The sequence below is a fragment of the Polypterus senegalus genome, chromosome 11 (assembly GCF_016835505.1).
Source record: "Polypterus senegalus isolate Bchr_013 chromosome 11, ASM1683550v1, whole genome shotgun sequence".
NCBI lineage: Eukaryota > Metazoa > Chordata > Cladistia > Polypteriformes > Polypteridae > Polypterus > Polypterus senegalus.
The window spans coordinates 38,242,201-38,256,565 of record NC_053164.1 but is presented as its reverse complement, the minus strand read 5'-3'; positions in this window follow the sequence as shown (position 1 = coordinate 38,256,565).

Below are 14,365 nucleotides of genomic sequence, written 5' to 3'. Positions count from 1 at the left end.
TCTGTGCAGACTTTTCGGCCAAAAGAGCATTTGAGAAGTCACGCATTGGTATAAAACAAGAAGACTTGGCTCATAATTGGTATTTCAGTTTATCCCAAAGATGTTAGTAGGGTTGAGATCAAATTCCTCCATGTTTTTATGGATCTGGCACTGTGCACAAGGGCACAGTCATGATGAAATAGAAAAGGGCCTTCCCCATAAAGTTGGAAGCACAGATATGTCTAAAATGTCTTTATATGCTGTACCATGGACAGTACCCTTCAGCTGAACCAATGGGCCTAGCCCAAACCCTGAAAAACAGCCCCAGACCATTAGCCCTGCTCTACCAACCTTTATAGTAGACACTATGTAGTCCATAAGGTGGTGTTCTCCTGGTATCTGCCAAACCCAGATTGGTTTATCAGACTACCAGATAGTGAAGTGTGATCTGATTCGTAATACCAGAAATTAAGCTTCCACTGCTCCAAAGTCCAATGGAAGTATGCTTTACACCACTCCAGTCAATGTTTGGTATTGTGTATAGTGTGCATTGTGTGTTTCTGCTTGGCCATTTCATGAACCTCCCAATGCACAGTTCTTTTGCCGGTGTTGTTTCCAGTGGCAGTTTGCAAGTTGTGAGTGATGCAACAGAGGACAAGAGATTTTTACCTTGTTAGAAATGCACATTGGAGGATCACCTTTCAGGCTCATAGGTAATATATACTTCCACTCTTGGACAGGAGTGAGTGCTTTCACTAAACAGTATCGCCTCTTTTCTCATTCTCAGCACCAAGAAGATGCCCCATAAGCGTAACTGACTCCTGCCTCTTCTGGCAGGAGTCATATAAATGCCAGCCATGCCAGGAAGGAGGCGTTTCACCAGAGCTGACAGTCCAACACACCAGGCCTGCTCTACTGAGCAGTATTTCTTATTCTGAGGCAACTATCACTTATTGGTTCAATTGTTTTGCATCATCAGGCAATTGTTCTCTTTTGTGCTTAACAGCATCGTATTAAATGAGGTGAGCTAGCTGGCTGGCATCACAACATTTTTTGGATTTCCCTGTGTCTTCCATCAACCACAATGTGCTATGAGCTTCAACACATGACTGCCCTGCTGTGTGAGTTTGTGTGGTCTACCACTTTATGACTGAGCTGTTGTTGCTCATGACGCTTCCACTTCACAATAATAGCACTCACAAATGACCAGGGCAGATCTGCCAGAGCAGAACTTTCACATCCTGACTTGTGGCAAAGATGGCATCTAATGGCAATGCCATGTCACCGAGGTCTTTAGTACGAGCCATTCTACTGCCAGTGTCAAGAAGATTGCAGGGCTATGTGCTGTTTTATGTACAGGTTAATAATGAGAACCCCAGACTGAATAATTTAGAGGGGTGTCCACATACATTTGGCCATATAGTGTCATTACTAAATCATAGACAAACATAAAAGAAATTACATAAAAGTGTGAAAAATAATTTAAAAATGACAATAAAACAAAAAATAAAAATAAACAAGGGAAACAATCCTGGCTATAATGTAAGAGGTGAGTATGGGATGAACAGATGTGAACTGTAGACAGCAGATGTGTGGAAATGTCTACTGAGAAGAAACACGGAAGGAGCAGAGCTGTAAAAGCTTGAAAGTGAGAGAGTGCAGGGTGCTTGGAGCATGGCGGCTGGTCGCAGATGTGCAGAACTTTACAATTAAAGTGACTGAAAGAACAATGAGGCATTGTGGGTAAGGGGGCCTCAAGCAGGAAAACTACAAGGGAAGTGTTGTGTAAATCTCATTCATTTAAATGTATGCTACATACTAGGCTCAGGACAATGCACAGAGAGTCAGACACAAAGCAGCAATGAGATTACACTGTGTATCCAGCAGGGGGCACCACTAAGCCCCAAACCCCGGACACATTGCAACTGTACACATTCACAGGTTTAAATAATGTTTTGTTTTATTACTCTCACGCTTCAATCCACAGCTAAGCATGGACACGGAGTCAGAGACACAGTTTTTCAGAATTCTGCCTCTCTCCTTCCACTCCTTCCAAGAGCTTAGCCGTCTGCCACCTGACAATGACTCCTTGGGCCAAGGTCAAGTGGCTCCTTTTATCTGTGGTCCGGGAGAAATTCTGCAGCTAGCACATGATCCGTCAGAAGCACTTCCAGGTCAGATGGGAGTTTCACAAAGTAGAGACCATACCTCCCAACAGCACCCCCTGGTGGAATTCACGGAACCCAACAGGGATGTACTCCAGGACTCCAACTCCCATGATGCCCTGTGGTTATCCCAGAGACACTGTCACCTAGCATACAGTGCCCACATGCTGTTGAGTCGCCTGGTCCTTCCAAAGTACAGGCCTCCCTGCTGAGTAAGAATTCTTGTTTCCATCCAGTTGGAAGACCTGTCCTTCCATTCTCCTTTACTGTGGTGTCCTGTCCAAGCATTGAATCACCACATGGGACACCCATCCATCCCCTGTGGCATTCACAACTGTAACTGACCAAAAGGGCACACGAAAATACCATCAGCTGAGCTTCTACTCAAACTGACCACTTGGGCATTAGCAATTGATGGTAAACAGCACAATCTGACTGCAGCTCACTTTAGATGGATCCAGAAGAAGAGCCTGACACTATAGAGGGATAATGAATGGCAAATAAGGTTGTCACAGAGCAAACCCAACCCATAAATAGGAAGAAGTTTAAAAAATCGGGAAAACAAGAAGTCCAGGTGTTTAGCCCTTACTGCATTCTTGTGGAATTTCAGCTAAGAACTTGCCTAATAATTCAAGCATTTTTGTCAGATTAACTCAGCTCATTTTTTGTGATACTTGATTTAAAATATTGTGCCCTGCTCATGAAGGGTGACTATGACTTAAAAATGACATTTGTGAGTAGAGGCAAGAAACTAAATTTGCATAAGGCTTGTCCCACAGGAAATTGATGGAACCACTTTTGGAAAAGCACGGGGGTTGCTCACCTGTGGACTCTGAGGAAAGCTGGACAGAAAATCATGGCTGAAGGCGAGGTGGGCTGGAGGAATGGGTAAGACAAGCAGTCTCTTTTGGTAAGCACAGTGGCTTCAGACTTCTCTAGGTATATTTCAATTCTGCTTATTATTTTTCTGATGCACCTTCATCCATCCATTTTCCAACCTGTTGAATCCGAACACAGTGTCACGGGGGTCTGCTAGAGCCAATCCCAGCCAACACAGGGTGCAAGGCAGGAACCAATCCCGGGCAAGGCGCCAACCCACCGCAGGACACACACACTCACACCCACACACCAAGCACACACTAGGGACAATTTAGGATTGCCAATCCACCTAACCTGCATGTCTTTGGACTGTGGGAGGAAACCCACGCAGACACGGGGAGAACATGCAAACTCCACACAGGGAGGACCCGGGAAGTGAAACTGGGTCTCCTAACTGCAACTTCAAGGTTCGTAATTAACGTTTTGGGTAGTGTTTTGTGGTGTAAAAGTGTCCAGGTAAGGCACTTTAACCTCAAAGGTTCTTTTTGTATTGGTGGACAAGTTAATGCTGGAAATGCCTAAACTGTTAACTTCGATTCACACAAGCGTCCTGCATAACTCACCTATTCAACATTCACTCAGCACAGATAAACTCGAATACAAAGCAAGAGTATCTCAACACTGGCTGAGGTTAGTTAGCCTTCTCAACTCTGATACCTTACCAGGGGCTAGAAGCCATTCCGCTCACGAGGTGTCCCTGCCAGGATTCACTCACATGTCGATCCGTCTTCAGATTGCTTTCACTGAAGGGCTACACTTCAGAATTGTCCCAGCAAAAAGCCAGGAATGGCTTACACATTCTAAGAGAAGCCAAGAGCTGATCACTACTCCTGACAGTACGCAATGTATAAATGGACACAGTTTGTTTCATTAATAATCATCGGTCATTGCTAAATATAGTAAACAACAGGACACTTCCTGGACAAAGCAATACTCAAACTGTTACAACAATTATGCTTATCTGAAGGAGAAACCAGGTGTAAATATTAGATATGAAAACTTACAACAAGTCAGGCTCACACAGCAAGCTTCATTTCAGGTGGCTATGGCTTTGATTGTTGCAGTCTTTGGATTCTTAAACAAGGTGTGATGCTTGGGAGCAAAGAGGCAGTCTGTAGGTGGCAAAGTCACACCGAGTGGTCTTCTCTTTGGCAGCTGTTTCTCTCACTCCTCCTAGCCTTGACAGTTATGATGTCTCTCTGGCTGTGCCTTTTAAAATTTTTATGAATGTATAGGGTCTTGCTGACTGCCTTATGCAAGATATGACATCAGTCAAAAATATGAGACAATTGATAAGCTCCAATGGTCTGGCTGATTGTTGATTAAGTTACTTTTGGCTAAACAGGAAACATGTTAATCGTACTGTCTCAAGCCTCCATTTCACATATCCCTACATACTGATTGCTTTATCTAAACTTAAACATATACATTCTAGTAAACAATGACAGCCTTTAACAATTTATACTTATTTTTACATAATTCTTATCTATGCCTGTTATGCATATACCCCAGAATTTAATGTACTTCCAAAATTTGACAGTCTTTGAAAACAACCTCATGAATATTAATGAGCTAATAAGGTTATTTTTTACCTGATTACTCTTTCAGTCACAGAACATTTCCCAAATAACCCATAAGCCCACAACTTAAGAGTCATTATCTAAATAACTGTAAAATAAAAAAAAACACTAAAATAAAGCACACAAATGATATATTTCAAGTTGCATTTAACATAATACAGAAACACAATTCATCATAGGTGGCATGATGGCATGATGTTTCAGATGTTATAATCGCTGCCTTACATCTCCAGGGGTCTGCGTTCTTTTTCTAGCATAGTCATAGTAATGGGTCAGTAGTTGGGAAAGTTTGGTTTTATGCCAAGGAAAGGAATAAATGACGCAGTCCTTGCAATGAGACAGCTCATAGAAAAGCATAGAGAAAAACAGAAAAGTTTCCATATGTTTATTGATTTTGAGAAGGCTTATGATAGAGACTAGGATGTTAGACATCTCTGGGTCAACAGTTCTTGAGGCTGATCCTCCAATTAGCTGTGAACCACCCAGTCTCGTTGAGATTGCACAGGAGGTGAACCAGCTGAGGGTAGGGAAGGTTGCAGGGATCTGTGGTATCCGGGGTGAACTTCTCCAGGCTGGTGGTAAGGCTGTCCTCCTGGCATTGCAAGCAATCTTTGCTTCCATTTGGGAAACGGGCATCATCCCAACTGACTGGAAAATGGGACTTGTCGTCCCTATCTGCAAAGGGAATGGTGATCACCTGGATTGGGGCAACTACAGGGGGATAACAGTGCTCTTGATGTGGGGTACGGTACTTACTTGTTAGGGTCATCCTCAATAGGATCCGTGATCACCTGTTCACCTACCAGCGACCTGACCAGTCTGGTTTTACGCCTAAGAAGTCTACCAACGACAGCATCCCAGTAATGAGGGTTCTCATGGAGCTCAAACATGAATATCAGTAGAGCTTCTTTGCAGCCTTTGTCGATTTTTGTAAAGCGTTCATCTCAGTTGACTGAGCTGCCCTGTGGGACATCCTGAAACTTCACAGGATGCCCTCAAAGTTGCTGGACATCATGGCCGGCCTGTACACTGGTAATGTGAGTGCTGTGCAGAGTGGAGGCAGGACCTCTGTGTTTTTCCCAGTCGATTCTGGGGTTCATCAGGGGTGTGTTCTTGCTCCTACTCTGTTCAGTGCTTGTATGGACTGTTGGTGAAGAAATATTCACTGATCTGGACTTTGCTGACGATGCTGTGATCTTCGCAGAGTCAATGGAGGCTCTGATTGAGGCTCCCGGGAGACTGAGCGAGGAGTCTGAGTGTCTGGGCTTGGAAGTGTCCTAAATAAAAATCCAAAATCCAGGCCTGTAATGACCTCTTGAGCACAGCCATTAGCAGTGTGTCTGTTTGTGGAGAGAGTGTTGACCTTGTCAAGAGGCCTACTTACCTTGGCAGTGACATTCATGTCTCTGGTGACTCTTCTTGTGAAGTCAGTAGGCAGATTGGGAGAGTATGGGGGGGTTCATAAGGTTGCTGGAAAGGTGTGTGTGGCGCTCCCATATCTATGCAAAAGGATGAAGGTCCAAGTCTTTAGAGTTCTGACACTGCCTGTTCTGCTATATGGTTGTGAGACATGGACGCTATCCAGTGACCTGAGAAGGAGACTGGACTCTTTCAGTACTGTGTCTCTTTGGAGAATCCTAGGGTACCACTGGTTTGACTTTGTGGTGAATAAGCAGTTGCTCATGGAGTCCCGAATGAGGCACATTACCTTCATTGTGAGGGAGCGTCAGTTATGGCACTACGGCCATATGGCACAATTCCCAGAGGGTAAACGCAGGACCCAAGCGGCTGGACCAGGACAAGTGGACTCCCACGTAACACACGGCAGATAGATGGTCATTTCTTGAGGGTGGGACTGGACCGTGCGTCTACATTGATGGGTTGCCAACCAGGACCCCGAGCTGTTTAGTCGTGTGGTGGGCATGGCAACCTGCTGTACCAGTGCATGCTCCCCAGCCTGGCCTAACCTGATCTTCTCTCCCATAAAGCTGTGACTGGTGAAGCACCTGGACAACAATTGTTGTCCGCACAGTCTCTCCAATCTCAGCCACTATAACTTGTAACTCCTTCAGAGTTCTCAGCGGTGACTTGGCAGGCCTGTTCTAGCAGATTTCCGGCTGTTCCTTACTATCTCCATTTCTTAATGATTAGCTGAAGTGGATATTCAGTGGCTTGGATATTTTCTTGTCTTCGCCCCCTGATGTCTGCTTTTCAATCCCCTCTCCATGGAGTTGCTTAGAGTGCTCTTTTATCGTCATTGTGTAGGTTAGTCCACCATACTGACTCAACACAAGTTGGATGTTTCATATTTAAGTAGATTCATAGTACAATAAACTGAAACTCCAGACAGGTGACCGCCATTGAACTAATTCTGCGATCTCTAAAGCCAATTTGCTGAACCGGTGATTATTTACGGGTGCCATTCATTATTTTATGTTGTGTATACCTTATTAATTTAGATCACTTTACAGAGATCTGCTTTAACTTTGATATTAAAGAGCCTTGTTGAACTGTGTCAAAAAAAGTCAAACTAAATCCATTGTGATTTAATGTTGTATGACAATAAAAAGTGAAACCTTCCAATAGGGTGATGCCATGTGGCACGATTCCCCGAGGGTGATCCATCTCACTGGATCCTCATTGTTGAGCGGCTGGACCAGACCAAGGGGACACCCACGTAACACCTGGCTGCGGCTATTGTTGTATAACAATAAAATATGAAACCTTCCAGGAGGGTGAATACTTTCATAGGCACCGTAGCTCACCGGTTAAGCTTGTCTTAAGAGCACATTCTTCTTTTACTGCTGAAATGCCCTCCACTGTGTGATTGGCAGTGTTTGTGAGCTACAGGCAAAAGTAAAAGACGCACCTGTCAGGGAGCGCGTGCTCAAGAACACCGTAACAGCGATTTGGACAAGCAGGGCACACGTCTGTTTTGATGGACAGAAGGCAGACATGATTAGCCAAATGCTCATAGTTGCTTCTTCTTCTTCAATGCGTTAAAATGGAATGCAAGATTACAGGCTTTCTGCATATGTGCCATGATGCTTTGCTCCTTGTAGGGCGGCGTCACACACTGTCACTTTAAAAAGTTGTACTCTACGTGAATGGAGCAAGATAAGCTTAGGAAAGCTGTCAACTAACAGTGATGGCGTGCAAGTGGGCCAGGGTGTTGATACAGATGTGAATTTATTATTCCCACTTTTTGTTGCTATTCATTTTTGACAAAATCCTCTAAAATAAATTCTATCAAATGGCACAGTTGACTTAAATGCAAAGAGTCAGATCTAGAGCAGCTGTGAGAGCAGATGTCTCGGATTCAGAAATGTCTTGCAGATGGTTGCTTAATTCCAGTTCACAAGGGCAGCAGTGCATACTTGTCTTTACTCCAAAAAATCATCAATTTCCTTCAAATATAAAACATGCAATAATATGGGAATCTAAAATGATTTTGAATGCATCATGGTATGTACGAGTTTTCCCTGCTTCAGTTTACAGCTGGGACACCAGAACTATGAGGAGATCTGCACAATTTATGAACAAAGTTGGCAAAAGGCCACAGGAATCAACTTCTGCATTTCTCTGTTTGTGGTTTGCCCCGAGTGATTGACTGTTTTTTCAGCAAATACCCCTAGAATAATATAAATAACACTAGAGGGTGCTATACCAGCGCTTAACCAACACACAGACACTGACAACACATTTTAAAAGCACCAAGAAGTTGTTTAGTTTCTTTTCTTTAAATAAATAGTGCCCAAAGCCCCTCCACCACAATAAACAAGTAAACCCAATAATATTTAGTTCTCAAAATCTCTCCTCCACACCTCCCAGCAAGCTCTGTCCTCTACCTCTTTACTCCGGCTCGCTTGCTGGGTCTTCAGTAGTCCTTGACCCAGAAGTGGGGTTTTCTTCAGAAAATGAAAATCCCCAGATCTTTCTGCAGCGTCTCCTTGCGGCACCCATGGTACCCAGATGGGCTGTGATGCCAAACTACAGATCCCATGATGCCCTGCGGGAATCCGGGGCACTGCTATGCTGCAGGGAACTCGCCATCTAGCGTCTTGGGGGAGGCAGTGCCCCTCAGTAGCTGCCTTCCCTCATCCTTCTCTTCTCTGGACGTCCCGGCCAGCCGTCTGCCACACCCTGGACACGCATGCCATAGTAAACAAAACATAATAATGATTGTTAAAATAATGCTGAATTATGCAACTATATAAACATGAAGGACAATAACAAGCAACACAAAACATAAATCTACGCTAGTTTAATTTGATCTTTTTCTCTCCCATAGAAAAAATCCATAATAACTTGTGAATTTAGATATACTTTGTTAATCCCTAAGGGGAAATTGTCTTTATGCTTACTTGAGACGCGTCTATGCAGTTGCCCGAGTCACACTCAGGGCTAATGCTTTTAACATTGTTTTCACTGCCCGAGTGATGCTCAGGACTAACGCTAAGGAGGTTAAGAGGGTTTGGCAGTTGCTTCTTTGTATCCAGCAGGGGGCGCACTCTCCCTGGGAAGAGTTTCGTTAGAGATTGCAGCCTTTACTAAACCAATATATATCTTATAAAAGGTATGGGAAGGAAGAATCAGTAACACTAAAGGAAGATTATACTTTAGCTTCTATTTAATATCAGTTTAACACTCATAATAACATAATAGTCGAAGGAGAGCTATACTTGGCCAAAGCATGATGCAGTTGGAGTTTCTAGCAGACGGCACTTGTCCAGCTTCAAGAGACAGGGTGCGGGAAAGCATTTTATCCTATCCTATGTACCTGCTGATGCGATGTCTTCCCTCTGTTCTTAGGTGAGCTCAGGGTTTCCGTGCAGTTGTCCAAATTTTGATGCTTTCTCTACAGATCAAAGGTCCCAAAAGATGAGCATGTCACAACCATGCAGTCTTTTTCTGGTCTAACGTGAATAACACACAAGCCACCTAACTCTCCTTTAATGGCCTGCTTGCATGGCAGGATCCTTTTCTCTCTCTCTGTCAGCTGACTTTTTTTACTCTAAATAGCTGATGGTAGCCCCCCTAGCTATGGATCAGCACTTCAGTTCTGTGTAACACCTGAATCATCTCGTCTCCCTGCCAGTTGGATTCCCATCTTATATATAAATGTCTATATGTGTGTGTGTGTCTGTCCAGCCCGGAAGTGAGAGGTGGAGTCGGGGTAAAGGCTCCGCCTCCGAGGAACACAACACAAGCGGGGCGACCACATCAGCAAAATGAAACCTCAAAAGAAAGACAAACTTGCTTAGCCGCTAACATCGGCAAAACGGAATCCCTTTTACTTTTCCTGCTGCCGCTAATGCACAAGCGATGCGAGGACGTTGGCAAAAGAAATCCTCCTAGGAGAGAGAGAGATGCCCAGAGTAGTTCCTTTCAATTACCGGACATCTCTACATTTCTTTTTTTTCTGATGATTTCAATAGTTTGTAGGACCCCAGGCGTTTTACAGCTTGGGCTTACTGTACACGGCTAGTTGTAAATAAAATTATGTGTATGAATAACCCTCACAGATCACAGTGGCACGCGTAAAACCTTTGAATACACTCTTTAAGGAAAAGCAAAGTGGGTAATGCCAGTCTGTCCTACATCTTCATCAATTCGAGTTCTGTAACTGCAATTAGTGATGTTTGCTGGATAATAGACAAATGTCATGAGTTTCTGTTATTATACTGTATTATGATGAACTGTGGACCCAGCATCTCTGTCTTACATTGCTGACACTTGTGGTGTGCTCACCAAATAAGTTCTAATGTAGCAAATGACTTGTATGCAAGAACACCACTACAGTCCTGGAAGTGAGAACACATGGGCCCACAACGTGTATGTCGAGCTCCAAATGGACAGGACATTCTTACATCATGAAGTCGGTGCTCATGAGGTGAGGGTGAAGGAAGGCAACGTGGTGCTGCTGTCTCTGTTAGTCTTGTCACTTCTGTTTGTAAATGTAGTGCACTGTTTAACTGGTATCTGTGATGATTTGTTGCAAATAAGATATTTGATGCTGAACAAGATTCTTGATATTGTAGTAATAATAATTCTTTGCATTTATATAGCGCTTTTCTCACTACTCAAAGCGCTCAGCAATTGCAGGTTAAGGGCCTTGCTGAAGGGCCCAAAGGAGCAGAGTCCCTTTTGGCATTTATGGGATTCTAACTGGCAACCTTCCGCTTGCCAGTGCAGATCCCTGGCCTCAGAGCCACCCCAAAACACAAGGCTTAGTCTCAGTACTTTAGCGACACCAGCTTTATTCAGCTTGAAACAGGAACAGCACGGTTATTTATTGTAGTGGCATCTACCACTATACTATACGCAGACACAGCAAACGGGCAGGGTCTTTGCCAGGTCAGTGGCCAATATATATAATGTTCCCTGCATTAATAACGTTGCATCACCCATCGGTGACAAGTGCTTATAGCACAACCGCAACCAGCTCATAGTTGTTTCTGTTATATCTGTACACAATAATATTGTACTCATAAAAAGGAAGAAGACGGAGACAGGTTCAAAGTGATAAACTTTAACAGGTCCTTTTACTAAGATTGTTTCTGATTACATGTTGCACCATATTATTATTATCTAATTCCTAACAGCTCCCCAAAACCCATCCATCCATCCAATATCCAACGCGCTATATCCTGACTACAGGGTCATGGGGGTCTGCTGGAGCCAATCCCAGCCAACACAGGACACAAGGCAGGAAACAAACCCTGGGCAGGGCGCCAGCCCACCGCAGGGCAGACACACATACACACACACACCAAGCACAATTTAGGATTGCCAATGCACCTAACCTGCATGTCTTTGGCCTGTGGGAGGAAACCGGAGCACCCAGAGGAAACCCACGCAGACACAGGGAGAACATGCAGACTCCACACAGGGAGGACCTGGGAAGCAAACCTGGGTCTCCTAACTGCGAGGCAGCAGCGCTACCCACTGTGCCACTGTGCCGCCCCCAATAATAATTCCTTATTACTATGGAATCCCCAAAAGTTCAGACTTGCAATATACTACAGTTTCCGCTGTGCTATGTTGCGGCGCTGCGAACCTGCGGTTGGCTCGGTGATGGACACACAGCCCTCCATAGACGCGGCAATTGAGCTTTGGCGTGTTGTTCAGTTTCTAGTGGTAGTTGGGGGAGGGGGGTGGGGGCCAAAAGATATATTTGTGTTTTGTGCAATATATTTTTTATAACTACTGAATGTAACATTAATATGATGTCATGTTCTACACTGATGATGATGATGATATTACACTTGTTGAATGTTACTCGATTGTTTACCTCTTTTGTAAGTCGCTTTGAATAAAAGTGTCTGCTAAACAAGTAAATGTAAATGTAGATGTCATGTATTGAATACAGTGTTGTTTAAATTTATGTTATGTGTATGGATGGTAACAACAAAAGAAACTCTTAGTAACTGTGTTGACTGGCACTATGTCGTGAACTGCTTGAGTCCTGAATGCACAGCTTCAAAAATTCTTCAAATGTTGCCCACTTGAGGGGGAAAACACCATCAAAATACCCAGACCAGAGGTTTATTTTCACAAAAGCCTGTGCAGGCATAAAGCTCAGAAGAACACAAAGAGTTGCCTGAAAAGAAAGGGTAAACACAGAAAACAGAGTCCTAATACAGGATCCAAAAATATCGAAGTCAAAATGGAGCAGAGATTGAAAAAAAAAATCCCAATAAAGAAATCCAAAAACAAAGTCAAGAAACACAGCACAGATTTGATATCTGGGAAATAAAAAGGCAATAGCAAAGACACAGATACTCACAAGAACTCTCCACTTCAGCATGTTCAGTGAACCGCCAGGAACTATGGGAGGTCCTCCCTTAAATAGGGTGGAGAGCTGCTCCTGGCCGTGATGGGCAGGTGGCCCCGCCCCTTGTGGGACCACCCACAAAGTACAAGGGACATAACTAAGGCCGATCCATCCATTATCCAACCCGCTATATCCCAACCACAGGGTCACGGGGGTCTGCTGGAGCCAATCTCAGCCAACACACGGCGCAAGGCAGGAAACAAATCCCGGGCAGGGCTCCACACACACACACACACACGCACACCAAGCACACACTAGGGACAATTTAGGATCACCAATTCACCTAACCTGCATGTCTTTGGACTGTGGGAGGAAACCCACGCAGACACGGGGAGAACATGCAAACTCCACACAGGGAGGACCCGGGAAGTAAACCCGGGTCTCCTAAATGCAAGGCAGCAGCGCTACCCATTGCGCCACCGTGCCGCCTAAGGCCCTTCCCATTTTACAAAATACAAACAGAAAAACGTACATAAAACGTAAAAGAAACTTTAATACAAATAACTGAAATAAAGTTAAGACAAAACAGACCCACAAAGTGACTGAACCCCAGCCAGGGGGAACATGCTGACTGAAGTATGACACATTAGAACACTCTAGACGAGAACAGGCCATTCAGCCCAACAAAGCTCGTCAGTCCCATCCACTTATTTCTTCCAAAAAAACATCAAGTCGACAAACTAGACTTCAACTTGTGATGCTCGGTCACAATCAGTTGGTTTAATCAAATCCAGGCTGCTTTGGCCACAAGACAAGAACCAATCATACAGCACATGGTATACCGGTTCACAGCAGGGCACCCTCACTCCTAGTGGGCCAGTTTGGAGCCACCAATTAACCAATAATGTCTGTCTTCCAGATGTGGAAGGAGAACAGTACCTGGAGAAGAATATTAACAGACAGAGAGAGAAAGAAACGTATGAAGTTAAAGATGGCCTGGAGCTGAGGACCCCAGAGATGTGAAGCAGCAGCACTCATCACTGCACTGCTGAGCCCCCCAACCCGTAAGGACTCTGTGGTTTGGAGAGTGTTACAGAAATGAAGAGGGAGGGCATTATAGATAGTGGTGGCAAAAAAGGAAAAAAATATTTCCAGGAATCTGAGCAAGTAAACAAAGCAGAGGTCAAAAACAACTGAGCAAAAAGTAGCCTGAATGGGAGGAACAAATATCAAGTGCCGGGAATTCGGAAACACAATCAGAATCCTCTGGAAAAGACACAAAAACAAAAAGGTCATACAGGATTAGTCAAAACATTTTCCTGATACACTTCATATTATGGGGGTAGTGCTGCCAGTTGATGGGAAGGTCTTAATATTGGCCATATGGAGTTAGTGCCATTTGGTAACAGACAATGATTGAGTGGCATGAATTCAGAGACTGAAGAACTGGCTTGCAGAGGAAGATGTAAAATCACCCACTGATATGAAGGATTTGAAGGAGTCCTGTTAAATATTTCACTGCCATAAAGGGGGTAGCCACCAGTAACGACAATGGGCTTTGGGCAGCCCTAATTTATAGGGTCATTTGTGCCAAGTGTACAGAGTACAGTGAGCTTCTTACTTGAATGTAACATGTCACCAGTCTCTGTCACCATAATTAGTAAGTATGACAGCCTTGCCTAAAAATCATCTCCCTTCCTTACCTGAAACATTTCAGAACACAGTTTTGACTACATATTAAAGGAGGAGAAGTAGCCTAACTGTTACGATTTGTGTTCATTTTAAATGAATTAGTCATGTACTGGAACTCTGCTTATGTCACTTCATATCTGAAAAAAAGGTTTTCAGGGGTCACAGAACCCAATTTTGGTATCATTTCTTTTTTTTATTAAAAATTAGGGGACTCTGCCCTCTGCTTGCCAACCCCTGGGCGGGCGCTATGCATTAGCCACTTTGCAGATCTGCCACTCGCGTATGGGGAATGT